Source organism: Chlorocebus sabaeus, chromosome 2 (assembly GCF_047675955.1).
Source record: "Chlorocebus sabaeus isolate Y175 chromosome 2, mChlSab1.0.hap1, whole genome shotgun sequence".
Lineage (NCBI taxonomy): Eukaryota > Metazoa > Chordata > Mammalia > Primates > Cercopithecidae > Chlorocebus > Chlorocebus sabaeus.
The window spans coordinates 6,053,571-6,080,469 of record NC_132905.1 but is presented as its reverse complement, the minus strand read 5'-3'; the positions used below and the strand labels follow the sequence as shown (position 1 = coordinate 6,080,469).

The 26,899-nt window shown below is 45.5% G+C and overlaps 2 long non-coding RNA genes across 4 annotated transcripts in view; both read right to left on the bottom strand.

The window, feature by feature from the left end:
* The window catches only part of LOC119618541 (uncharacterized), a 29,573-nt gene extending 19,105 nt beyond the window's left edge, over positions 1 to 10,468 (bottom strand). For 2 of the 3 annotated variants that reach the window (XR_012089005.1, XR_012089006.1), the window contains exons 1-2: positions 10,017 to 10,468; positions 6,841 to 7,766 (exon numbers count right to left, since the gene is read on the bottom strand). This is a non-coding gene — a long non-coding RNA (uncharacterized lncRNA). The remainder of the gene's footprint in view (positions 1 to 6,840; positions 7,767 to 10,016) is intronic. The other variant, XR_005234886.2, reaches the window with a different exon arrangement.
* Positions 10,469 to 18,942: 8,474 nt separating this feature from the next.
* LOC103243665 (uncharacterized) lies at positions 18,943 to 26,384 on the bottom strand. Its single transcript, XR_005234885.2, has 3 exons — positions 23,921 to 26,384; positions 22,273 to 22,881; positions 18,943 to 20,302 (listed from the first exon to the last, which is right to left on the bottom strand). It is a non-coding gene; the product is annotated as an uncharacterized lncRNA (long non-coding RNA).
* Positions 26,385 to 26,899: the final 515 nt, after the last annotated feature.

Below are 26,899 nucleotides of genomic sequence, written 5' to 3'. Positions count from 1 at the left end.
TTGTAGTGCGTGGTTGTTCTCGGATGGAAGAAGAAACACCAACCAAATAAAAGAGTCTGACTGCAAAGCCCCTGGAGAAAGGAACAATGGATGCCTGGGAACATCGTCTCTCAAGTGCTGTCCCCTTGTGGCCAGAGCATGGAATTCCAACCAGCAGGCAACCAGCTCTAAAGTTAATTACTCTGATTTCCTTCCCAGCTAGCCAGCCCAATGTTGGATCGGTGAATCATTAGACATTGTTACATTCTTTAAAAATCCCTACTACTTCTCACCTGGAGTTCCCCCCGTACTTAGAGCTGCCCATGTCTGATGCAGCTCAATTGCAAACCAACCAGTGTCTGTATCTGTAGCATCTGTGGTTGTGACTTCAAATTTGCCACTCATCCTTCAAAGTGCTCTTTGTTTTCTGGAAAATACAATAGTGGGGGCCAGCTACAGTTCCTGTATCCATGAGATAACATGTTAGTGGGGGATACAGGTACTAAACCAGTAACCCCAGAAGCAAACAAGCTCATTATCATGAGCATGAGGAGACATTCTCAGTGTCCTCTCCAACATCCAGATTCCTTCTTCTGGGAGAACAGATTCCAAGCTGGATTCGGGTAGTAATGGCCCAGCTGAAGTTGTCTCGTTTTTCAATTTATCTGATTTTTCAGCTTTCTCCTGGGCTCCCTGCCCTCAACAAGAATGTAAGGTCTTTGAGGGCAGAAGTTCCACGAACCTGTTTTCTCAGGGCCTAGAACATGGTTTGAAACACAGTCAGTGCTCAATAAATGCTCAACATGTCAATGACTGCTCACATTGGAAAACATGCAAGAAATCTGACTTAAGAAAAGAAAAAACCTACAATATGCCAGTTACATTTGAATTTCAGATAAACAAATATTTTTAGTATAAGTTTGTGCCATTCTTATACTAAATATTTGGGACATCCTTATACTAAAAAAAAAAAAAAATGTGTTGATCTGAAATTGAAGCTTAAATTGGCATCCTGGGTTTTACCTCTGACAACTCTAATCTAATAGAACCATGTATTTTATGCTAAAGAGGAAGTCTCAAAGCTGGCTGGGAAGCTTCAGAGAAAGATCAAGCCCTGGGCTGCACCAGAGGGACTGATGCAGTCTTTGAGTTCGAGTTTATCTGCCTGTGATTCTAATCATTCGCTGAGTTTGGGGATCGTGACGCTGAATCCTCAGAACATACCCACCCAGGGGTAGCACCAGCTCTGAGGAGTGGGGGACTCCCTGCCGATGGGTACAACGTTCCAACACTAGGGGTGTCGGGGGAGCTCCTGCTATCGGGGAAACCATGGTCCTCTCTTCTCTCAACAGGGCACGGCAGCTTCAGCCTCATCCAGCCTTGCCTGTCCCAACGTTGTTCCATAGAGTGTGAAAAGCAGCCCAGGAGTGTGAAAAAACAGCCCCAAACTCCCAGGAGTGTGAAAAGCAGCCCCCAAAAGGCCGTATCCGTGTCCTAACCCCTACAGCTGTGAATGACCGCTGATTTGGAAATAGGCTTTTTGGAGATGTGGCCAACTCTTTGGAGAAGTCCTTTGGATTTAGTGTGTTCTTATAAGAAAAGGGAGATTTGAAACACAGACACAGAGAGAAGAAGGCCATGTGAAGATGCAGAGATTGGCCATCAGCCACTGGGAGAGACGTGCAGAGCAGACTCTGCCTCTGAGATTTCAGAGGGAATTGACCCTGATTTCTAACTTCCAGCTTTCAGGTCTGTGCGAGAATAAATTCTGTTGTTTAAGTCACCCAGTAGCCCTGGAAAACAAACACCTCAACTGCATTAGAAGCAAACTGAGGACACCAACTCCTGCCTTTTTATAAACCACCCTCTCCCAAGCACCTCACATTCTGCAGGGGATGCAAGAAGAGCTGAATAAAGGCCTAAAGGTGAACTGAGTCAAGCTTAGTGCCATTTTCCATAACACCCTGAGACCTCAGGATTGGGCAAAAGAAAGGCAATGTCGCCATCTTGGTGACCTGGATCACAGCAGGATTTGCTGGAAATTGATCTTTCAGGATCAGGGAGTGACGCCCACGCAGCTAAGCTACCAGGAGGGAATGGAGTTGTGGCGAGTGCCACTGTCTGCCTCTCCCGTGAAAGGAAGACTCGGTGAAGTAAGAGGCACTGGGCAGCCTGTTCAGGTGAACAGGTGAGCGTCGGCCTGGGGAAGGGTTTGCAGCTGGGGGTGGGGATGGTGAGCTGAAGTTCTGGCAAGGCTGTGCCAACATGGTACTGGGCAAGTTAGAAGGACACGGTGGCCCTCTAACCAGCATGGGTACGTGGACAGCAGGCTCCTCTCTTTAGAATTGAGGATGGAGAGGAAGCCAGAGCTCAGCAGGCCCAAGGAGAGCAGGGGAGGTAAGACATGGAGTCAACGCCCCTTCCTGGCAAAATCGCCTCCAAGCAGGAGGTGATGGCTGAGCCCATTTGTCAGACAGCTCAGAAATGGTTTCTTTGTACACGGCCTTGAAACGTGCATCCCAGTGCCAGAGGTATCCAAATGATCATCATTCCTTGCTAGTGGGGGCTCTCAAACTTGACCTTGCATCCACGTCACAGACTAGCCCAGAGGGCTTGTTAAAACACGGATGGCTGAGGCCCAACTCCAGAGCTTCTGATCCAGTGGGTTTGGGTGGCACCTACAGATTTCCGTTTTTTATTCTTTCCCCCCCCCTTTTTTCTTCCTTTTTTTCTCCTTTTTTCCTTTTTTTTTTTTTTTTTTAGTTTTTATTTTTATTTTAAGTTTCAGTGTACATGTGCAGGATGTGCAGGTTTGCTACATATGTAAACATGTGCCATGGTGGTTTGCTGCACCTATCTACCCATCACCTAGGTATTAAGCCCCGCATGCATTAGCTATTTTTTCTAATGTTCTCCCTCCCCAAACCCTACCCACCAACAGGCCCCAGTGTGTGTTGTTCCCCTCGCTGTGTCCATGTGTTCTCATTGATCAGCTCCCACTTATGAGTGAGAACATGCAGTATTTGGTTTTCTGTTCCTGTGTTAGTTTGCTGAGGACAATGGCATCCAGCTTCATCCATATGCCTGCAAAGAACATGATCTCGTTCCTTTTTATGGTTGCATAGTATTCCATGGTGTATACGTACCACATTTTCTTTATCCGGTCTATCATTTGGGTTGATTCCATGTCTTTGCTATTGTGAATAGTGCTTCAGTAAACATACGTGTGTGTGTATCTTTATAATTTATATTTATATTTAATAAAAATATATTTAATATTATAAATACAAATATAAATTATAAATTAGATTTATATTCCTTTGGGTATATACCCAAAAATGGGATTGCTGGGTCAAATGGTATTTCCTATTCTAGAATTTGAGGCATCACCACACTGTCTTTTGCAGTGGTTGAGCTAATTTACCTTCCCACCAACAGTGTAAAAGGTATTTCTCCGCAACCTCCAGTATCTGTTGTTTCTTGACTTTTTAATAATCACCATGGTGACTGGCATGAGATGGTACCTCATTGTGGTTTTGATTTGCATTTCTCTAGTGGAGATCTCCATTTCTAACAAGCTCCCAGGTGGGGCCACTGCTGCCACTCTGGGGACCACACTTTGAGCAGTCGGTATAGGGATTTTGACTGAGCCTCAGGTTGCAGTGAGGCCACGTTTGCTCTGCGTGATCTGCTGCTCAGGAAGATGGGGGCTTCATGCCTCAGTGAGGTGTCCCTCACTCCACAAACCTTGGCTGGACACTTGCTATATGCCAGAAACTATGCCCTGGCCTGGGGATGTGGAGATGAGTGCATTCCCTGCTCCCCAGCCTCAGCCTAGGAGGGGCTCCCCGTGACTACTCCTATCCCTCTCAAATCACTCTTGGAGTTGTAACCAGGGTGATCTTTGAAAACACCAAATCCTGCCATGTCACCTGTCCCACTGACCTCAGCCTAGGAGCTAGGAACTCACCAGTTCCTCCCTGTGATATAACTCAGAGCACATCGCTCAAATTCCAGACATTTCCTCCAATTACGTCCTCCCCCAACACCTCTGATGTCTTGCCAGGACTCTGAGGGGCTGACAGGCAGCAGAGGAGGTAGGAGGCCCAATGGCAGTGGAGAGCAGAGGCCCTGGCTCCAAGGTGACCTCATTTCAGCACTGAGTCCTCACCTAGGACTCCCCTGGGAAAACTGAGACTCTTGGCCACCCTACCTTGTTGCTCCTACTTCCTGAGTGATTTGGCCTCAGCTTCATGGCCAATAAACAAGAACAGAGAGGAGCATATGGGAGCATTTACACACATGTGTTCTGGAGCCAGGTCCAAGCTGTGGGACCAGGATGAGCTGCCTGGCTTTTCTGTGTCTCAGTTTCTTCACCTGCAGAATTGGGCGTGACAATAGTCCCTGCCTCAGAGGAGTGCTTTAAGAATTCAATGATAAAATGTATGTATGTAAAAATGCTTTAAACTGGATATGGCAGGTGGTGCATTGGCTATTATAAAATTAATTATTTCTTTAAACATGCATCTAAAACAGCTCAAGCCCTCATTTTTCCAGCAATGAGAATGAAGGAAATTTAAAGTCATTTCAGTTGAATCCCAAAAGAACATCTGCTAATATACTGCTTACAACAAACACTCTTAAAGTCAAATACCATGCCCACCAAAGACTGAATATACCAAGATTTGGAAAAAAAGATATGTAAAGATACATGCACGTGTAGTGTGTTGGGGCTGGTGGGGGAGAACTCAAAGAAACAGCCATGAAAAAAATGATTGGAAATACTAAGCAATTGAATTCAAGATATAAACATTACAAAGAGGTTTACTTCACATTTACATATACAAGAGCTATCTAGTATTCACAATGATGGTATAATAGTCACGAAGCTTTATGCTGTAAGTAATATAGTGCTAAAATATATAAAGCAAATTGATCTGAAATGTCATTAAGCTTAAGTATTCCTTCCTGAAGAAACCCTTCCAGGGTCCCTCAAGGGCTCTACAGGGGACTCCACTTGTCTTATCACAACATTTATGGTTAGTATTTGTCACCATTCACTTAACCACCTCTCCACCGCCCTCACTAGAACTGAAGCCCTGAAAGCCTCAGTCTGTCTAGTTTATTTGTTGTGTGTTCTACAACTCATGTGCATTCAATAAATAATTATTGAATGCATGACAAATAGATATATATTAAATTCTATATCCCTAAAACAGAAAACACACTTTTTTTTCAAATATTCAATGGATGTTTACAAAAATCCATCACATACATTTGGTCAAAGGAAAATTTTAATAAATGTCTAAATGAAGAAACTATACATTACTAAATGTAACAAAAGCAACCAACAAAATACTCCAACCTGCTGCAATTAAAAATTACTTTGTGAAATAGCTTCAGTCAAACAAGAAATCAAAATCAAAATTATATTATTTATAAAGTAAAATATAAACAACAACAATCCACATAAAAATGTATGAGATGTGGCTAAGTCTACACTTGGAGGAAAAAAATGAGAGATTGAAATGTTTTCGTATTTAAAAAACAAATAACTAAACTAAATGAAGGAAGCAGTCAAAGCTAGAACTAAAAAGAACTTAAAAAAGAACAAAATAAACCCCAGCAGGAGGGAATTAATAGAGATAAAATAAAAGTTTAAGAAATTAGAAAACAGAACAAAACATAGAATTTACAAAGATATTCAAGAGCTTGTTTTCTGAAAGGCAAGCAAAGTAGACATGCAAATGGAAATTTTAATTAAATATATAAATAGTCTCATCACAAGTGATTTTTTTACACTTGATCTTATCCAAAAGGCCAAGAAGCGATGTAATAGTTTTAAAAAAAAAACTACAAAATATTTTTAAACTATAAAATAGGAGTAAATTATGGAATAACTCTGAAAATCTACAGGAAAGAAAATTACAAGATTTTACTTAAAAAAAGAACATTCTAGAAGACCTAAATATACAGAGACAGACTACACTCCTGGATGGGGAGAATTGAGACTTGTAAACATACCAGCCCTTCCCAGATTAATAAATGAATTTAATATAATTCCAATCACCATACTAATGAGATCTGGGGGCGAGAGAAAGGCAGATTTTAACAACTGAGTATAAAACTGTTCTGAGAAACAAAATGCATGACAATAACTAAGACAGTTCTGAAAAATAGAATAATGAAGAAAGCCAGTGAAATGGGTGGGGATCCTTCACCCAGGCACCCAGGAGCAGGGATCTAGAACCAAGAGAATAGGGACTCATGGTTGTGGGTGCCCTGTCCTCTTCCCCTCGTTCATACTGACAGCCTGCCTGGCCAGACCAACACCCAGCCGCTCACCCCATCACCCAAGACGCTTAGACCACCCACAGTCCTTCACCAGACAAGGCCAGACCAACACCCAGCCGCTCACCCCAACACCCAAGACGCTTAGACCACCCACAGTCCTTCACCAGACAAGGCCAGACCAACACCCAGCCGCTCACCCGAATATCCAAGATGCTTCGACCACCCACAGTCCTTCACCAGACAAGGCCAGACCAACACCCAGCCGCTCACCCCAACACCCAAGACGCTTCGATCACCCACAGTCCTTCACCAGACAAGGCCAGACCAACACCCAGCCGCTCACCCCAACACCCAAGACGCTTAGACCACCCACAGTCCTTCACCAGACAAGGCCAGACCAACACCCAGCCGCTCACCCCAACACCCAAGACGCTTCGATCACCCACAGTCCTTCACCAGACAAGGCCAGACCAACACCCAGCCGCTCACCCCAACACCCAAGACGCTTCGACCACCCACAGTCCTTCACCAGACAAGGCCAACATCCATTCCCTGGCCCTCACCTACCTTGGATTTACACCGAAGACTTAAAATTTGGTGCCTGTCTGAGTCCTAATGCTTCAAGATGTGATTCTGTAGCTGTTGCTATGGGACTAAACAGAAGAAAGATAATTATTAAACAAAGTGGGGGCAGGCAGACCCAAAGTAATAAAAGATGGTGTGGTCCTTGCACAGACAACAGACTTAAAGGACAAATAGATGAACGTCAGTGCTAAGCTCATTCAGGACACTGCCATCGGCACAAATGAAGAGGCCGGGATAGTGGCACCGGGCTCTGTGAACAAGGAAAGCTGGCAATGTGTAGTCCAGTGGGCTCCAGGGGTGGGGATGATGGAGGCCACCTATGCTGTGACTGCTGAACTTAGGAAGCAGCCTGTGACAACTGAAGAAGGAAAGAGCTTGAAGAACTTGCTCAGACTACAAATGGAAACCAAAAGAAAATTGCACAGCATCATTTCTGGTGTGAGGAGAAAAGGTCAGAAGAAAGACAGCCTTTACAGTCAATGTAACATCAAATGACTGATTAGAAATTATTGAAAACACAAAATTCAAGGGACATTTTCCCCTCCATATGTTATTGACATGTACAAAGGTCCAAAGTATGAATTCCAGGATGCTTGCAGTGAGAAGCAACATTCTAGTGTCCAGTCCCAGAGGAAAGAGCTATTTCTTCCACAACATCCCTATCAAGAGTCCAGGTTCTGACCTCTCTTTGATCTGAACTTGGTCATGTGCATAGCCCTGAGCCAATTGTAGTGGGTATGGGTTTAGAATCGAGATTCCTGCTGCAACTGCACCAGACCAATCTGGTTCAACTTCGATGTAGCAAAGTTGTGAGTTGTTTTCCGTTGCCGTGGGCTCCCAGGTTGAAGGTCGCATCATCTGAGCTTGTGACGAACTTTTGACCTCCTCTTTCTTTCAGAATGAACCTTCTGGAAAACATCAGAGATTCCCCAGGATCCCATTTTTAATTCTGAGAAGTGAGCTTGGCACCATTGGGTGTCCAGTTATTCAAAAGCAGTGCTTCCCTTCCCTCCCCTGCCTCACCCTAGGGTCACATGGCTTCCAGCTCATCGATCCCTGGAAGAAAGACACATTCCATAGATGTGGGGATCAACAGAGAAAAGCCCTGCTCTGCTGTGGGATCTCAGCTGTCTCTACCCCGCAAGTTGCCATCAGCAAAGACCCCTTCTGGGGGCACATCAGCGGGGAAAGGGGTGGGCAGGGGTGCTTGTTCTTGGAGAAGTCAGCATTTCCAGTTATCGTGTAAAAATGCCTGCAGAAAAGACAAGCTGTCCAAGGGAAATAATCTCAAGGACATTCATTTCTGGAAATGTATCCCCCATTCCCTCCCTTGCAAAGTCCTGAGGGCTGCTCTTTCCAAGACGGTGTGGACCTGGATAGATTTTGGCTAAGGGCTGGCTTGAATGCTCTATGCTTAGGGGATCCAGCTGTCTTCCTCTGGGCCTCTATATCCTGCTTGTCGCAGTAGAAACGAGATCACTGTCCTCAAGACAAAACAATAGTAAGTAGCATTCATATTGCATCTTATATTTTTAAAAACACTTTCATTTCCTTTGCTTCACTTCTGAGTCAGGTACTGTTCGATCCCCATTTTACAGAGGAGGAAACCCAGGCCCACAGAGCTGATGGATCTCAGAGCATCATCTGGAAAGTACTGAAGTATTGCTATCCAGCCCTTGAAGAACATGTGCATGTTGTAATTGCACAAATTCGTTGGAAAATAATAGTAATAGTAAAGGTAAAATTAAGCAGTCGCCACCAATGGTGCAAATCTCATAACTGCTATTTTCTCTGTTTCAGTGGTCATTTCCTTTTAAGGCTATGTGGTTATTCATTTAACTAATCCTCTGTTGTTGGCTATCGAGGTTGTTTTCACCTTTCCAATTCAGGCTTTCTGAGGCAGATCCTCAGTCCTTTCCAGTGTACTAGGTGGCTCTGCCATACAGGAAGGGACGGTTTAAAAGTCAGATTGACTTAGAAATCCTTTGCAACTAAGTGGAAAATCATAATTAAAATGACCACCTGCCTGACACGTTTACTGCACTGTCGCACCCCCAAAAGCACAAGAGAAAATGGATGGGATGATACAGTGATGACTCTGAAGACATGGCCACCCACATTCCCACAGCCTCTTCATTTTCCTGCAGCCAGTGCTGCCCTGCCAGGGCACGGGTAGGCCAGGGGTTCCCAGTGGCGTGCTAGGAACACTTAACAACAGGGTACCTACAGGGAGGGGAGTCCTGATTTTAGTGTTTGCCAGTTTCCATGGTGTAAATACTCCCACCATGTCAAGCTCCCAGTGTGTGTCACTGGACACAGGTTGCTGAGTATAACGGGATCCCACGAGCTAACAGGAGCTGGAAGTACCCATGGGTTGGAATGACACCTTACGCACCAAGAGCTCCCCAGCCCAGCTAAGTTCCAGTTTCCACAGCGATGAATGGCTTGGTAACACTTTGCTTCCTTCCTGCGCCTGTCTTATGTCCTGCCTTGCTTACACCCCTGGCAGCTGGAGCTGCCTGGGATCAGCTTCAAAATAAACTCTACACTCAGAGCTTGCATCTGGGGGAGACTCAACCTAAGGTGCTCTATAACACAAACTTCACAGCAATGGCAATTTTGAACTTCGAGTCCCCATAAGAAGGCAGGAGTTCAAGGTATGTGTGGGAGTTATTTTCCACAAACATTCAGCGTCAAGAAAACGCCACTAGAGCAGGCTGCTGCAAGGAGGTGCCTGTGACATTTGGGGTTGGCTGCAGGCTGAGCAAAGAAGCGAATACATCTCAGCTGAAGCAGAGAGGAGCACTCCCCATGGTTTAGAACCCAGGGAAGAAGAAAGGATTGCCCGGCCCTGTCCCTTCCTCTGCATGTGCCCAGTTCAAGCCTCCGCTGCCTCTCACTTGGACCAGCAGCAGGGCCACAGTGGGTCGGTCCCCTCCACCCACCACCCTTGTCACCCCGTCTCCCACCCTGAGCCCGGGTGTCTCCTGCTGAAACATATGGCCATGCTCACCTCTTTCTTTCTCTGCTTACAACCCTTCAAAAGCCCCTAAAGATCTCATCTTCCACACCATGGCCTGTGGAACCTCCCACGATCTGGCCCTGCCTTCCCTCCAGACCAGCCCCAATCCACCCCTGCATTGCTCCCACCTGCTTACCTCTCTTTGTGCTGTGTCCACTGCCTGGAATTCTCTTCCTTCTCCTCTTTGTCCAAATCCTGCTCATCATCTTAAACTCAGCGAGGAGAGTCTCCTCCTCCAGGAAGCCCTCCCTAACTTCCCCTATCCTGGATTAACTAACATTCACTCCCAGGAGTGCCCGGCATAGCGCTATCACTTCACTCATCCACTGTATTGTGATGACATGTTCATGCCTGTTTCCCCTAGGAGACTGTGACTTCCCTAAAGAATCCTTGTCTGAATCATCTCTGCATTCCTGTAGCTTTGGCATCTTGTTTGGGGAATGGTGGGTGCTTTGTAAGAATGTTAAGGCAATTCATTCATGCATTCATTCATTCATACACTGCTTCTGGCTGCAGAAATGCCTGCATTATCTCTGCTATTGATGGCTAAGTTGTGAGGAGTGGCTGGGGGGCAGCAGTTAACCAAATTGATTAGATATGTATACTAAATAAAGTACTGGTAGCGCTCTGGGTCTTAAGAAGTGGGGCCCCTGACCTCAAGGCACCTACCAGGAGACAGGAGTGCACATCTAATGCGCTGGACCAGGGCACTTCAAATGTTAACCGGCCCACAAATCACCTAGGGACCATGTTAAAGTGCAGGTTCTGACTCTGCTGGGCTGGCCTGGGGCCCCAGGGTCTTTATTTGCTTAGTTAGTTAGTTAGTTAGTTAGTTAGTTAGTTAGTTAGTTATTTTTGAGACAAAGTCTCACTCTGTTGCCCAGGCTGGAGTGCAGTGGTGCATTCTCAGTTCACTGCAACCTGTCTCCCAGGTTCAAGTGATGTTCCTGCCTCAGCCTCCTGAGTAGCTGGGATTACAGGCATGTACCACCACGCCTGGCTAATTTTTGTATTTTTAGTGGAGACGGGGTTTCATCATGTTGGTCAGGCTGGTCTTGAACTCCTGACCTCGTGATCTGCCCGCCTTGGCCTCCCAAGATGCTGGGATTACAGGCGTGAGCCGCCGTGCCTGGCCCAGAGGATCTTCATTTCTAACCAGCTCCCAGGTGACGGTGCCCTGCTGGTCCTGCACCACAATGGGTGCTTACCGGTGACGTGTCGCACTCTGCAACCAAAGGCAAGGCTGCATGGCACACATCCTTCCCTCTCACCCCACACACTAGCATGTTCCTTCAATCAACTCTCACTTTGTTTCCTAAATGTATTTAAAGGTAAATTTTAAATTCTTATCTTAAATGAAAAAGAAATATCACTTTTGATACACAGAAAATACCCATGAGGTAGAGTAAAACGTTCTACACACAGTGGGACATCCTCACCTGAAGGTTCTGAGCCACGTCCAACTCCCTCTCTGTTAAAATCAACTTCAAAATAAACTCCATACTCAGAACTTTCATAGTCAATGGTCAATGTTAGCGGGGAGTTAAAGGCATATTAGCACTAAGCTGGGACTTTCTCTTTGAGATCACTAGAGGGATTCAGAAGAATGGAAAAAGGGACCAGGCATTGTGGCTCACACCTGTAATCTCAGCACTTTGGGAGGTCAAGGCTGGAGGATCACCTGAGGCCAGGAGTTCAAGACCAGCCTGGCCAATATGGTGAAACCCCATCTCTACTGAAAATACAAAAATTAGCCAGGCATGGTGGTGGGTGCCTGTAGTCCCAGCTACTCGGGAGGCTGAGGCAGGAGAGTCGCTGAAACCCAGGAGGCAGAGGTTGCAGGAGCCAAGATCACGCCACTGCACTCCAGACTGGGCGACAGAGCAAGGCTCCATCTCAAAAAAAAAAAAAAAAAAAAAAAAAGAAGAAGAAGAAGAAGATGACAACGAATGTAGAAAGGGATGAGATTCTCAGTTTGTGGTTCTCTGTTACTTGGCACCACACTGTGTGCTGCAGGCAGTGTTTTGGGAGAGCCTGGATTGAGAACTCCAGAGGCCACTCTGTCCAGCCCAGGCATGCTCCAAGTGCCTGAGGTCACTGGCAAATGACCACAGCTGGGCTCTCTTTGGCTCAAGAATCTCCAGATTCCATGCATTTTCAAGGCCTAGAAAATGCCTCCAGTATTTGAACCCCTTGACAGCTGGCCTCATTATGGCACCATTCCACAGGAGAAGAATCTCACTGGCCTCCACCCCATTATAATCACTTTAGATAAACCCTGCTCACAGGCGGCAAGAAATTTAAAAAAAAAAAAAATGTGGGAATAGATGTTGTTTCACAGGCGGCAGAGATTTAGCTGTGTGGCTTTCTCTTCTTAATTGTGGGTCTGTCCAGGGAGCCCACAGCAGTGGATAAATCACGGTGATGGTTGGCAAGCCACTGTTTCCACACAGCTACCCGAAGAGTTACAATATTATCTGATGCTGAAAGGTGGGGACCGGGGAAAAGGGTGAATGGATGACTCAATCACAGATGGAGACGCAGAGATGAAGCCATTCATTCCCACCCACCACCACCACCACAAAAAAAGAACATCTGAGCCCCCACCATGAGTCAGGGATGAGCTGGTGCACCTGCCCTCAGGGGCTCAGCCAATAGAAGGTGCACCCCCTACTGATCTGAAGAAACTTGAAATCACAGAGTCATCCTACCCAAAATGCAAACTCAATGGTTTCCTCGCCTACTCAAAACCCTTTAAGGATGCAAAGGACATCTGGTTTTGCTTGCTCCATTCCCATTTTTCCGCTGGTAACAACTTCCTGGGCCTCTTAGGGGAGACCCTCTCCTCACCATCTTTGGTCTACATGGTCTGGCTGACGTGTGCTCCTCTGTCTCTCCACCTCACTCAGTGGTGGGCAAGCTCCCAGAACCCTGACTACCTAGGGGTGGCATGTCACCAAGACAGAGTCCAGGACAATCCCCGTCTTCAGTTGACACATCCTGAAAAGCAAATCTGCTTCTGCCCTGGGCTTGCCAGGAGCGTCAGTGGGGACTCTGGACCTGCCTCCAGAAAGGAAACAGGATTCGTGATGGTTAACTGGATGGGTCCACCCAAGTGCGAGGGCTGCCCCGATCAAATGTCGTTCTGGGTGTGTCTGTGAGAGTGTTTCCAGATAAGCTGAGCGTTTCAATTGGCAGACTCGGTAAAGTAGATGGCTCGTCCCCTTGCGGCTGAGCATCTTTCAAACCACTGAGGGGCTGAATAGAACAAAAAGGTGCAGGAATGAGAAAGTCACCCTGTTTTCTTCCTGCCCTCCTGCTTGAGCTGGGACATTGGGCTCCTTCTGCCCTGGGACTGAGGTTTACACCACCGCCTCCCTTGCTGGTCAGGCCTTCGGACTCAGTCTGGAGTCACTCACGGCAGATGGCCGGACTTCTCAGCCTTCATCATCGCATGATCCAACCCCTCCTAATAGATCTTCCTTTACGTAAATATATATAGCGATGATGAAGGTGGTGATGGTGGTAAGAGGATGAAGCTTCCCACCTCCCAGAGCAGAGGAGGAGGCTCTTCGGTGACCAGGCACTCAGAGAGACTCAGTAGCTCTGTTCATTTCTGGCACTTCCGGAATGAGCTTTTAGGATTCATGATGAATCAGACCTCAGCTGGTCATGGGACAAAGCCTTGTAAAATGTCCTCAACGGCTCCTTCCAACCTTCCAGTTCAATCTCACGATGCGTGAGATTCCCACCACTTGCAGATGCGTCACCTGTGGGGAGCCGTTCTGAGAGGCCACATGGCACGGTGGTTGGGAGCACACACACCGGAGCCAGACCGCCAGGTTTGAATCCTGGTTCAAACCCCAGTTCTGGCACTTCTCTTTCCAGGTCTCTGTTCAGCTCTGATTCCCATCTATAAAAAAGGGTACTGATAACCCCTCTGTCATAGGGCATCTCTAAGGGCTAATGAGGTAATACACGCAAAGTGTGTAAAACGTGAGAAGCTGCTGATATCATGACTTTCACGTGTACATTTCTTAAGGCGTTCAGCTCATCCACTCCTCACAACCAAAGAGTAGAAGTAAAGGAGCACATTTCTTTGGGGAGAGCAAAGCCAGAAATTCGAGGCTTTAAACAGTGATTCCTCTTAACTAGAGACACACATAAGATTTTGATCCAGTGCTAATATTTATGACAGCAAAAATTGAAAACAGCTTAAGTGTCCAACAATAAAGGCTTATCTTTATATACTTGGGTACATCCACATAACAGAATTTCAGAAATCATGTTATAAAATCATGTTACTAATGTTTATGTATAGAGAAAGGTATTTATAACTGGATGTTAAATGAAAGAAAATACAGGCCTGAGCTGCAGGCAGAGTATGATGCCCACTTTACAAAATACATAGGAAAAAAATGAAAAATACAGCAAAGTGTTTACAGAGGTTGTCTTTAGGAGGTGAGATTAATTTGCTTTTCTCTATTTTTCTAGTGGACCTATATTACTCTTTGAATAATAGAAAACCCATGATAAACGTTATCAAAATGTTGAGTGCCAGTTGGAGGAGAACCATGTTTAAAAGAGAGAGGGAAAGATGAGTTTCCTCAGCCAATGCCCTTGAAAAAATTAAAAACAGCACTTTCTTCATCTGATTACTTCCAATAATTTATTTTAATGAATCAAATTGCCCCCAAATTCAACTTTATTACTCATTTTTTTTGTTGTTGTAAAAGGAAATCCTCAAGAAGCAACAATCTTCTGCCCTCTGCTTGACTAAGCCATTTGAATCCTGCCCTCCTTGCTCCTTTTATGCCTGCCATGTTAGTTTGAGGAGGTGGTGGGAGCCCCAGCACAACTGCATGGCTTCTTTGAAACATGGAGTTCAGGGATTTGTGTAAGCCACCATTATGCTCCAACTTCAAGCAGTTAGAAGATTCTTCTCTGCACGTGCTGTTCCTGAGACCTTCCCTCTTCTTGATAATTTCAAATGAGAGAGTAGCCAAGACCATAATGTGAGATGGAAAGCAAAGGATAGCACAAGTTGGCAAGGTGGCACTCTCACCCCAAGTGAGGCTGTCATTCTTTGATATCATGCAAACACGTATTTATAGGACCATCAAGGAGGGGAACATTTTAACAAAGTTGACTTAAGCCTCAAAGTCTTTGGGGATATTTGTTACTGCAACATACCCCAACCTCTCTGACTGACACACTACTCTCTCCTCTTCTGCCTCACCTCACCTTGCCCCTGCCAACAAAACCCACTCCTTTAAAAGCAGCATGTTATTTAAATTCATATGTGACACTGAATCAGGACACATTTCTTACAATCGTGAGGGGAAAGAAATAGAGAGATTAGGATTAGGAACATGGACAGAAAATCACAGTTTGAGATCTCACTTATCAAAACATTCAAGAAAATAAGAATGAAGCCAAATACACATGGGTAAAGCTAATCAAGCTAGAGGCAACACAGGAGACTGAGACAAGCCAAGAGAAATGGAGAGCTGGGGGAAAACCACAGAATCCCTGTAGATTTATATGCAATGTGATGAGGCGTCATTTGCCGCCAGGCACAGAGCCTGGAGTCCACAGGGCAAAGGAAAGAAGTGCCCCTCTGGAGGGCTTCTCTGCCACTCAGATTATTCCCTCACTTGGCAGATGTGTTAACTTGTTAGGGCTGCCACAACCAAGTACCAAACTGGGTGGCTTAAACTCTGGAAATGGATTGTCTCGTGGTTCTAGAGGCCAGGAGTCTAAAATCAAGGTGTCAACAGGGTCGCTTCCTGCTGTTCCCAGCCTCTCTCCATGGTTTGTCGACTGCCATCTTCATATTCACATGGCTTTCTCCCTGTGTACCTGTCTGTGTTCAAGCTTCCTCTTTTAATCGGGACAGCAATCATCCTGAATTGCGACCCACCCTAGCAACCTCATCTTAACTAGTTACATCTGTACAACTTTATTTCCAAATAAGGGCACATCCCAAGGTAGTGGGGGTTAGGACTTCAACATACAAATTTAGAAAGACACAATTCAACCCATAATGGAGGGTCTTGTTCTCTGGGTACTGAAGATATGCAAGGGTCCCAGGAGCTGCCAGGGGCATGATTACCCTAACCCTCTTCTTGTCAGCTTGGTCATGGCTGTGAAGAGGCCCTTCATCCCTTCTCCAGTCCCTTCCGATTCAATCTCCCCAGAACCATCTCTGAAAATGGCCTTGGAGTCCCTCCATTTGGAATCATCCAGTGGCTTCCCTAATACAGCCCGAGAGCCTGGCCTGCCTGGCCCCTGCTGACCCCTTAACCTCCTGGCCTGGTCTCCCTGCCCAGCTCCATGCACACAGCCTCTGGTGAGCTTCAACTGAGCCCCCTCCCTCCGCACGGTGGTGGCACACACTCCTCCCTGCATCTGGGATGTTCTTTACCCTGCCGTCTCTTCTCAAGTCCTTAACTCAACTCTTGCTCGATTTTCTGTCTCTGGTAAACTCCACTCTCCTCAAAAAATAGCTCTCCTATCCCTCTGTCCTCTACAGAGCATCTACCTGCCCCTGCTACCTGGCAAGTCTGATCAGGCAAGGGCTGCAATGGATGGAATGCTTGTGTCCCTTCCAATTTATCCTATCCCCTAATGTGATGGTTTTAGGAGGCAAGAGGTGATTATGCCATGAAGGTAGAACCCTTATGAATGGAATTATGTCCTTATTAAAGGAACCCCAGAGAGCTGCCTTGTGCTTTCTTCCACCATGTTAGAGTACAGTGAGAATATGGTCGACAGGAAGAGGGCCCTCACCAGATACTGAATCTGCTGACACCTCGGTCTCAGACTTCCCAGCCTCCTGAACTATGAGAAATAAATTTATGTTGCTTAAGCCACCCAGTTATAGCAGCCCAAACTCATTAGAACAGAAAAATACCAAAAAAACAACGTGTTGTTGTAACAAATATCTGAAAATACAGACAGCTTTGCAACTGGGGTAATGGGTAGAGGCTGGAAGAGTTTTGAGGTGCATGCTAGAAAAAGCCTAGAATTCCATGAAGGGAATTTTGAAGGTGATTCTGATGGGAGCTCAGAAAGATAAGAGGAGTTTCCATCTTCTTCGAGAATAGCTAAGTAATCATGAGTAAAACGTTGAGAGAAACATGGACGGCAAAGGCCATTCTGGTGAAGTCTCAGATGGAAATGAGAACCATATTATTGGAAACTGGAGGAAAGGCCATTCTTGTTATAAAACAGGAAAGAATGTGGCTGAATTGTGTTCATGTTCTAGCGTTTCATGGAAGGTGGAACTTGTGAACAATGAAATTGGATATTTAGCTAAGAAAATGTCTAAGCAAATTGTTAAAGAAGTGGCTTGATTCCTCCTGACTGCTTATAATAAAATGTGTGAAGGAAGAAATAATTTGAAGACGGAATTATTAGGCAAAAAGGAACCAGAATTTAAAGGGTTGGGAAATTGTCAACCTATCCCTACTGCAAAAAAATGAGAAAGCTTGTTTGGAGGAGAATGTTAAGGATGTGGCTCAGTGACTACTTGATAAGAAGATTAGTATGGATATGAACCATGGGCTTGATCAACCATCTCAGTAAAAGCCAGGAGCAAAGATGGAATTGTACCAGCAGAAGCACTGCTATCTAGGACTAAAGGAAAAGAGGTAACAGGACAAAACGAAGATTATAGGACTTCTTAGACCCCACAGAACCAGATCACAGAATTCTTCAGATGTGAACATGCAGCTTTCTTCAACACAAGGAAAGAAGGACCCCAAAGGTGATTCAGCGGTCACCAGAGCGGCCACTCCCACTACAGGCCCAGAGTGCATGGCCTCCACCTCGACTGCAAAGGTGGAGAGGGCTGCCTTCATCTTGATTGCAAAGGATGGAACCAACACCCAGTGAAGCCACAGTGGCCCAGCAGGATCCCCCAATCCCAACAGACGGCTGCATCAGGAGGGGGCCCCTCCTGAGAGCCACAGCATGGGAAGCACCCTGCTAAGCTGGTAGGGACAGTGCTGTTACCACCCCAGTGGGTCTAGAAGGCAAAGCATTGAGCTAAAGAAGATTATTCTTGATCTTAAGATCTCATGGAGCTTGCCTTGCTAGATTTTGAACTTGCTGAGGACCCATCTGACCCCTTCCTCCTTTGCTATTTCTTTCTCTCTTTTTTGGAATGTGAATGTCTGTCCTATGCTCACTCACCATTGTATTTTGGAAGTACATAACTTGTTTGGCTTCACAGGCTCACATCTGGTGAGGAATTTTGTCTCGCCATGAGTCATACCTTGAGTCTCACACATAGTGGTTTAGATGCTATTTAGGGAAGACTTTGGACTTTAGACTTGAGTTGATATTGGGACTCTTGGGGCTACTGAGATGTGGTAAATGTATTTTGCATGTGAGAAGGACTTGAATTTGGGGGATCCAGGGTGGAATGCTATATATAGACTGAATGTGTGTGTCCCCCTAAAATTCATTATGTTGCAATCTTAACCCCCAGTGTGATGCTATTAAGAGGCGGGGCTTTGGGGAGGTGATTAGGTCATGAGGGTGAGGCTCACATCAGTGGGATTAGTGCCCTTATAAAGAGACCCTGGAGTGTTCTCTCTCTCTCACTCTTTTCTGTCATGGGAGAAGACAGCCAACTGGACGGAGGACGTGGGCCCTCACCAGCCACAAAATCTGCCACCTCCCTTATCTCAGACTTCCCAGCCTTCTGCACTGTGGGGAATATGTGTCTGTTGTTTCAGCCGCCCCATCTGTTATTGCAACAGAAGTGACTAGGACAGGGGCCATGGCTGTTTTCACTTGTACTTGCTGGGGATGCACGGGTACCCCCACGCAGTTACCTCCAGATCTCTTTCTCACCTCTGTGTGCCCACCCCTCACATCCCGAGCTTTGCCAAGGAGACCCAAACTTCAGAGGAGTACCCTGTGGGCAACCTGCATGCTGCCACACCATGCCCACGGTCAGTGACTGGCTGGTGAGGTGAGACCAGCAGCACCCACTCTGATTAGGCCAACTCTGGAGGGGGGAAATTTATATGCCAGGGCTCTCCCCGGGATCAGGCAGGAGAATGGGAGACACTGAAGTCACCCCCTGCTTGGCTTCCTCTCCGTCCCTGTTCTGGTTCCCCTCCCTGAGTGGCATCTCCTGGGACATGTCCTAATCCTCACCTCAGAGTCTGCTGGGACAGCACCTGCCCCAAATGCCACTGTAACCCTGGGCCTTGCATGGTGCCAGCAACTGGAAGATGCGGAGCAAACATCTGTTCAGTCAGTAAACATCTCCCAATACCACTTTTTTTTTTTTTTTTTTTTTTTTTTTTTGAGATGGAGTCTTGCTCTGTTGTCCAGGCCGGAGTGCAATGGTGCCATCTTAGCTCACTCCAACCTCCGCCTCCCTGGTTCAAGCAGTTCTCCTGCCTCTGCCTCCTGAGTAGCTGGGATTACAGGCATGCACCACCACACCCAGCTAATTTTTGTATTTTTAGTACATACGAGGTTTCACCATGTTGGCCAGGCTGATCTTGAACTTCTGACCTCATGTGATCTGCCTGCCTCGGCCTCCCAAAGTGCTAGGATTACAGGCGTGAGCCACCACGCCCCAACCCCAAAACCACTTTTGTCCCCACTGGCTGAGAGCCCCTGTTGCTACACATTCTGCCCTTCCCTATGTGAAATAGTACTATGTCAAAGCTGTGCTTGGGGCCCTCCCTGGACTGTCAGTGTGCCCTGAGGGTTAATTGGAGTCAGGAAAACTTACAGCCTCTTTTTGAGCACTACCAGAAAGGCACATCCTTTAGAAACAAACTAGGACAATATTTTCTCAGTGTTTCTCCAGTTTGTGTTTTTTTTTTTTTTCAACCACAATCTTCCCTTTTTCCCTCTTGCTTTTGATTTGGGGTGAAAGGCGTGCATACTGTGGGGCCTAGAACACAATCCAAACCCCAGTCCCCGGCTGCAAAGCACCAACGCTTCAGCCTTTGTTGGCTGATAAATAGAAACTTCTGCCTCTCAAGACAAGCCTGAAATGAAGCGGAACCCTTATTGCTAAGAAAAATGACACGTGAACGGCTCCCGTTTGAGCTTCCAGAAATGCCCCGGCTTCCCAGGACTGGCTGCACGTCATGATGCTGGCGGAAGGAGACCGTGGTCTTGATTGACTCCACAGCACTAGCAGGAAATGGTTTCTAAACTTTTGCCCAACCAGCGGCCTCTTTCCTGACCTCTTTCTCCCCTTGAAAGCAAAATAGATCCTAGGAACTGAGATGGAGCTGAAGTTTATGAGTTAGTGTTTCCAGAGAGACAATCCAAGACTGGGATTCCTTCTTCCAAGGTTGATTGGGTCACAGTTAAGAAAACTCCATCCATTGCAAACTCAATGGCCTCAGCGGTCAGGTTGGTGACGTCACGGTCAGTGGGCTAGACATGAGAGAAAACAGCAAATGGTGGTAAGCGGTGCAGCGGGGAAGCTCAGGCCCCATCTAAAGTGGAAACTTCTGCCCAGCTCCAGATAACCGTTGCCACATGGAAATACAGCCCAGCACTGTCAGCTCTCTTGATTTTTCAATAGAAGTTAGATGGTTGTCTTCTGGGTTGAAATTTCTCAATGATGAGACCTATTCGCATTTTTTAAAAAGCACTAACTAGGCAGGTGCCTGGCCCAGTGAGTCTCAGACTCTTCTAAACAAAAGAGTTTGACCAGTGAGATTTGGAAACCAGGCATTTGTCATCAGAATAGCAGGTGTGGTTGTGCCTAGAGCTCCTTCTGCTTCCCCTTAATTCCAGGGTGGTGAATCAGAGTTATCTCAGTTATTGAAAATATGTATTTCAACAAACAGTGGCTTGACCAACTCATCCTGGCTTGCCTGGGACTTTCCCAATTTTAAAACTTAAAATTCTGCCTCTTGGAGTCCTCCTCAGTCTCAGGAAAACCAGAATAGCTGGTCACCCTCAAGAAGGGATATTTGGTGAGTCATTTAGTTGTGCCCCCTTGGGAGCTCATTAGCTGGAAGAGGAAATGAGCCCTTTGTGAAATAACTGAAAGTAGCAATGGGGACTGTGCCCCTCAGAGTCAAGATCAAACATCCGTTCTCAAGACCTTATCTTGTGAAATCCAAGCTGAGCACAGCCGTGCTTTCAGACAAAGCCTGTCCAACTTCCCAGTTTACTACAGACAGTTGCTACGAGGGCCTGGATCCCTGAATGGCTGCGTGAAGCAGCACCCCTGCCACCATATACTGGGCTGTGATTGTGTTCAGCCTCTGAGATTTGGGGGTTGTCTGTCACAGCATTTGGACTCCCCTGACTGGCACACTATTGGACCCTTAACTTTTTGGCCTCTAGCATGAGGCTGGTCTCCTTATCCTCTCCTAGGAATGTGGATGTGGTGTTCAGGGCCTAGATGGTCTCTGTTGGCTGCTTGAAGGTGTGTACAAAAGGCACCAGGTTCTCAGAGGAGAGGACAGAACTAGTGTGAGGGGTCAAATTGTGTCCCCCAAATTCTTATGTTGGAGCCCTAACCCCCCCTACCCTAGAATGTGACTGTATTAAGGGATAGGGTTTTACAGAGGTAATTAAGTTAAAATGAGTGCATATGAGTGGGCCCAAATTCAATACGACTGGTGGTCCACACAAGAAGAGGAAATCTGGACACAGACACACACACAGAGGGGCAACTATGACAGACACAGCGAGAAGACAGCCACCTACAAGCCAAGGAAAGAAGCCTCAGAAGAAGGCAATCCTGCCAACTGCAAAAAGCAAGGTAATGAATTCTCCCCTAGAGCCCCCAGAAGGAGCACAGCCCTGCTGACACCAGAACTGTAAGACAATACATTTACGTTGTTTTCAGCCACTCAGTTTGTAGTCATTCATTATAATAGAAATAGGAAACTTAACACAACTTTGAATAGTGTATTCTTCATGAACCCCAGCCCTAAATTTGTTTAAATGTCTGCTTTCTTTTCCTCTCAACTATTAATACTGAAGCTGGGTCAGTGAAGGAATGCACCTGAGTTTTGAACTCTGGTTGAGTTCCAAACAATAAGCAATTGATGGAAAGAGCAATTGCACATAGAGCCAAAGTAGTTAAAACCCTCGTGGACGTGTGAATTTTCAAAAGCAAATTGCCACCCCTCCCTCTGCTGCTTCATGGTTTATTTGATGGAGTGTGTATTTAGCCAGGTGGGGGTAGTGGGGAAAAGCAAGGCTCTGTCCTGATTATCCCACCTGAGTCATGGACTGCTTAGGGACACCCACTTCAGCAGGGGTAGGGCACATGCAAGGGACTCCAACCCCAATGGCGGTGAAACAGTGAGAAAACTGTCAGCTTTGCCAATTGCCTATCCCCTGGGGTGTTTCTCATTCTCGTCTCGCAGCAGGTCTCATACCCTCCTCCCTTTAAGTGGCATGGTGGGTTAGGAGTGTGGTGCTGCAGGAGAGACGCTGTGCTGGAGAGACAAGTGCTGCCGACACGGTGCTATGGTTGCAGTCACACGCCCCTCAGGCTGGAGAAAGCAGACAGCTGCACCCACGGGCTCACATGTGCCGGCTCCATCTGCGAGATCATTAAAACCGAGCCTTGGCAGAGTCTGCAGAAAAACACATTTGTTTTCTTCGTAAAGAGGAAGAGTAAACTTTCCTGTCGTCCTCATAAGTTTCTGCAATTACTTTAATGTGCAAAGCGCCTTGTACAAAAGCAGGAAGCTGTTACCCAGACTAAGGCGCCAGGATGCATGCTTCCCTTAAATTATACGTGAAATTACACGTTCTCCAGCACTGGTGGCTTACTTGCCATTTAACAGTAATAAGACACACGATTCCAATGCTCACAATGGTGTTCAGGGGCTCGGCAATTTGCTTCTTATGCTGTCACGCATCTAACCAAACCAGGTAGGCTCCAAGATGATCATTCAGAGAAAACAGACTGTCTCGAAGATGAGGAGATGTGTGGTCCTCACAATCCTGGAGTCACCACGAAGAGAATGAGCCCAGGAAATCTGCAAAACAGGAGTGCCCCAGCTTCCGAGTTCAGAGAAGAGCTTTTATGTTCATCCTTTTAATATATGATAGAGATCCTGTCCTAGATTCACACCCCATTACATTCCCAACCCACCTGCACCCACTCCCCAAAATGAAACCGACTGGAGCCATTCAGACAGCCTGAATCTCTGCTCTCTCACTTCATATGTGACTCGCTGAGCCTCAGATTTCTCATCTGTTAAATGGGCATTTGATTACATCTTCTTCTAAAGACCATGCAGATAATTGAGACAGATAATATCTATAAAGTACTTGGCACAGTGTTTGTCTTATAATTGTTTATTACTGCCAATCATTATTTCTCTGCAACTATTCTATTAAATACTTTCAAAGATTTAGTCACCCCTCCAGTGCAGCCCTTAGCCCTCATCCTAAACCTAGCACTGAGTTCTGTGAGGTTTTGAGCAAGGGATGGCCCAGCTACAGCTTGCGGGCCAAATTCTGCAAGCCACCTATGCTTGTGCACTTTTTAAGCTAATACCAGTTTAACAATCAAGGAAAAATCAAAAGAAGCATCGGACACAGTGGCTCATGCCTGTAATCCCAGCACTTTGGGAGGCCAAGGAGGGCAGATTACTTGAGGCCAGGAGTTCGAGACCAGCTTGGCCAACATGGTGAAACTCCATCTATACTAAAAATACAAAAATTAACCAGGCATGGTGGTGGGTTCCTGTAATCTCAGCTACTCAGAGGGCTGAGGGAGGAGGTTCACTTGAATGGGGGAGGCGGAGGTTGCAGTGAGCAGAGATCGCACCAAGGCACTCCAGCCTGGACAACAGAGCAAGACTCTGTCTCAAAAGAAAGAAAGAAATCAAAAGAAGCATACTATTTTGTGATGTGTGGAAATTAAAAGAAATATAAACGTCAGTGTCCATAAATCGTTTTATTGAGTCATAGTCATGCCTATTCATTTACATATTGTCTATGCTTTTGGACCCAACTATGGAGTTCAGTTGCCACAGAGACCATGTGACCCACAGCACTGAGGATACTTACTGTATATCCTTTACAGAAGTTTGCAGATCTCCACGCCCGGGAATAAAACCAATGTCTTTGGAAGCCTTGGCCCAGTCTCACAGTTGATATTGAAAAATTCCAAGATATGACCTGCTAGGCTGGACGTGAGGAGCACCTAGAAAGGTGGTCATTTTTATTCGTTCAGTGGCATCTCAACCAAAGACAATAGTGAGAGCAGCTAGTGGCTTAGATTCATTGGGATGGCCGTGACATTTGAGCCAAGAAAGCCATGTTTAAATCTCAGATTTGTCACTCACGGGTGGTGTGATTTTGGATTTTGAGCTGATGACCCAACCTCGCTGAGCCTCACTGGTCTCTACTATTGGCTGGGGACGTCAGTTTATCTGGCAGAGAAGTGTTAGGACAAATGAAATAAATGTCAGCCCCACCACAGAGGATCAGACACTCCACTGCTGAATAATGTTTGTTCCCTCCCTGAAAATTTGTCTTTGTGGTCTGTAAAAAAGAGAGAGAGAGAGAACACATCAAAAGAGAAAAATCATTCTATGATATGAAAAATACATAAACTTCCAGTTTCAGTTCTGTCACGTAAACAGCTTGGAAGTTGTCACTCCCGTCCATACAACAACAACAACAACAAAAAGCTGGACAAACTGAAAATCAATGACTTTTCATGGACCCATCAGAGAACTGAGTTTTCAAGGTAAATTACCACCCCAAATCTGGAGAGACAGATGAACCTAGAGAGTAACAGCCAAGCTCCACTTACCCAGAGCAGAAGCTGCCGGAGCCAGAACTAGTAGAACAGTTACATGGCAATTTTGACAAATTGCTAACTGGTGAATATAGACCAGCTCTCAGTGAGAAACTCCCAGGGCTGCAATCTTAGGGGGACTCCACAATTTCATGGGCTTTGCCTCCAGGAATCCCCAAGTTCTCATTGAGAAGATTCTAGAAAGAGCCTCTCCTGGCTCTAACAAGGAGAGGAAGAGTAATTCTTATAACAACAACAACAACAGCAACAACAAACCACCAGAGCCTTCTCCATAACGAAGGCCCATTCCCCAGGGGAAAGACTGCCCAGCCTTATCCCAGCTTGGGGAAGGGCATTCTCTCACTGCAGCCCCCTCTAGCTTTCCTGTCTCACCTACAGGTCGGAGAAACAGTTGTGAAGGTCACAGGCCAGACACAGGACCCCCTGGAAGACTGAGATTTAATCTGAAGACTATATAGAACACTCCCCTTTTCCCACAATTTACCACCTCACCAACAGGGCTCCAGCATAACAGCAGTGAATTACAGCTGAAAGGGCTCCAAGAAACAGTACTCTCTCTGAGGAAGGCTTGGAGAAGTTCAAAGTCAAGGGTGGGGAAAAAATAAAGACCTAAAGAAATTTGAAATCTCTGGCACCTACAGATATAACAAACATTAAACACAGACCAACTCTAAGTAAAATTAACATAAATCCTCACACTAATGGCCTACTTAGCTCAATTCCTGCTACCTGATACACCATGACTGGTTTCAACAAAAAATTTAAAAGGACACCAAAAAGGAAGAAAGAAAAACCACACAGTCTGAAGAGACATAGCAAACATCAGAACCAGACTCAGATATGACGCAGATGTTGAAATTATCAGACAGGGAGTTTCAAATAACTATGATTAATACATTAAGGACTCTATTGGGAAAAAGTAGAAAACATGCAAAAACAGATTGATAATGAAACCAGAAAAATAAAAATTCTAAGAAATAATCAAAAGGAAATGCTAACATTTCTAACAACAATGAAGACTGCCTTAGATGCGCCCATCTGTAGACTGGACATGGCTGTGCAGAGAATTAGTGAGCCTGAAGATACATCAATAGAAACTTCCCAAACTGAAATGCAAAGAGAAGAAAAAAAGAACAATAGAAACAAAACAGAATACCCATGAAGTGTGGGAACATTTCAGAAGATGTCAGGTACATGCAATTAAAATGCAAGGAGAAAAAAGAGAATGGGGGACAATATTTGAGGTAGTAATGGCCAAGAACTTTCCAAAATTAATGACATTTATCAACCTACAGGCCCAGGAGGTTCAGAGAACACCAAAAAGTTACATCTAGGTATATCATGTGCAAACTGCAGAAAACCAAAGATAAAGAGAAAATTTTGAAAGAAGACAGAGGTGGGGAAAACCTTACCTCTAGAGGAAGAATTATAGAATTGTAAGCAGACTTCTCATCAGAAACAATGCAAGCAAGAATAGTTGAGTGAAATATTTAAAGTGTTGAATGGGGAAAAGACAACTTAGAATTCTATATCCAGCTAAAGTATCCTTCAAAAGTGAAGGAGAAATAAAGATTTTAATAAACAAAAACTGACGGAATGTGCTGCTCTCAGACCTGCTCTGTGAGAAATTTTCTTCAGTCAGAAGAAAAATGACAGATGTCAGAAAGCTGGATCTACATTTTTTTTAAAATCATCAGAGAAGACAAATGAAAAGAAAATCTTTTATTTTTCTTATTCTTCATTAATCTAAATGATAACAGATTGTTTAAAGTAATAATAACATCTTAGTCTGCCTAGGCTACCATGATAAAATACCACAAACTGGGTGTCTTAAACAACAGAAATTTATTTTCCTGTAGTTCTGGAGACTTGAAAGCCCAGCATCAAGGTTCCAGCTGACTCATTTTCTGGTAAGGACTCTTCTTGTTCTTACCAGGAAATGCCGGAGGCAGGAAGTTTCTTTTCCTCACGTGACTGGACCTTGGTGCATTCATGTGGGGAAAGAGAAAGGAGAGGAGCTTTCTGGAATTTCTTCTTGTAAGGACACCAGTCCCATCAGATCAGAGACCCATCTTTATGACCTCATTTAAGCTGAATCGCCTCCTTCTAGGCCCTACCTACAAACACAATCACAATGGTGGTTAGGGTTCCAACATATGAATTTGAGGAGACACAATTTAATAGCAAATAATAACATTGTGTTGGGGGATCATGAGTGAAAT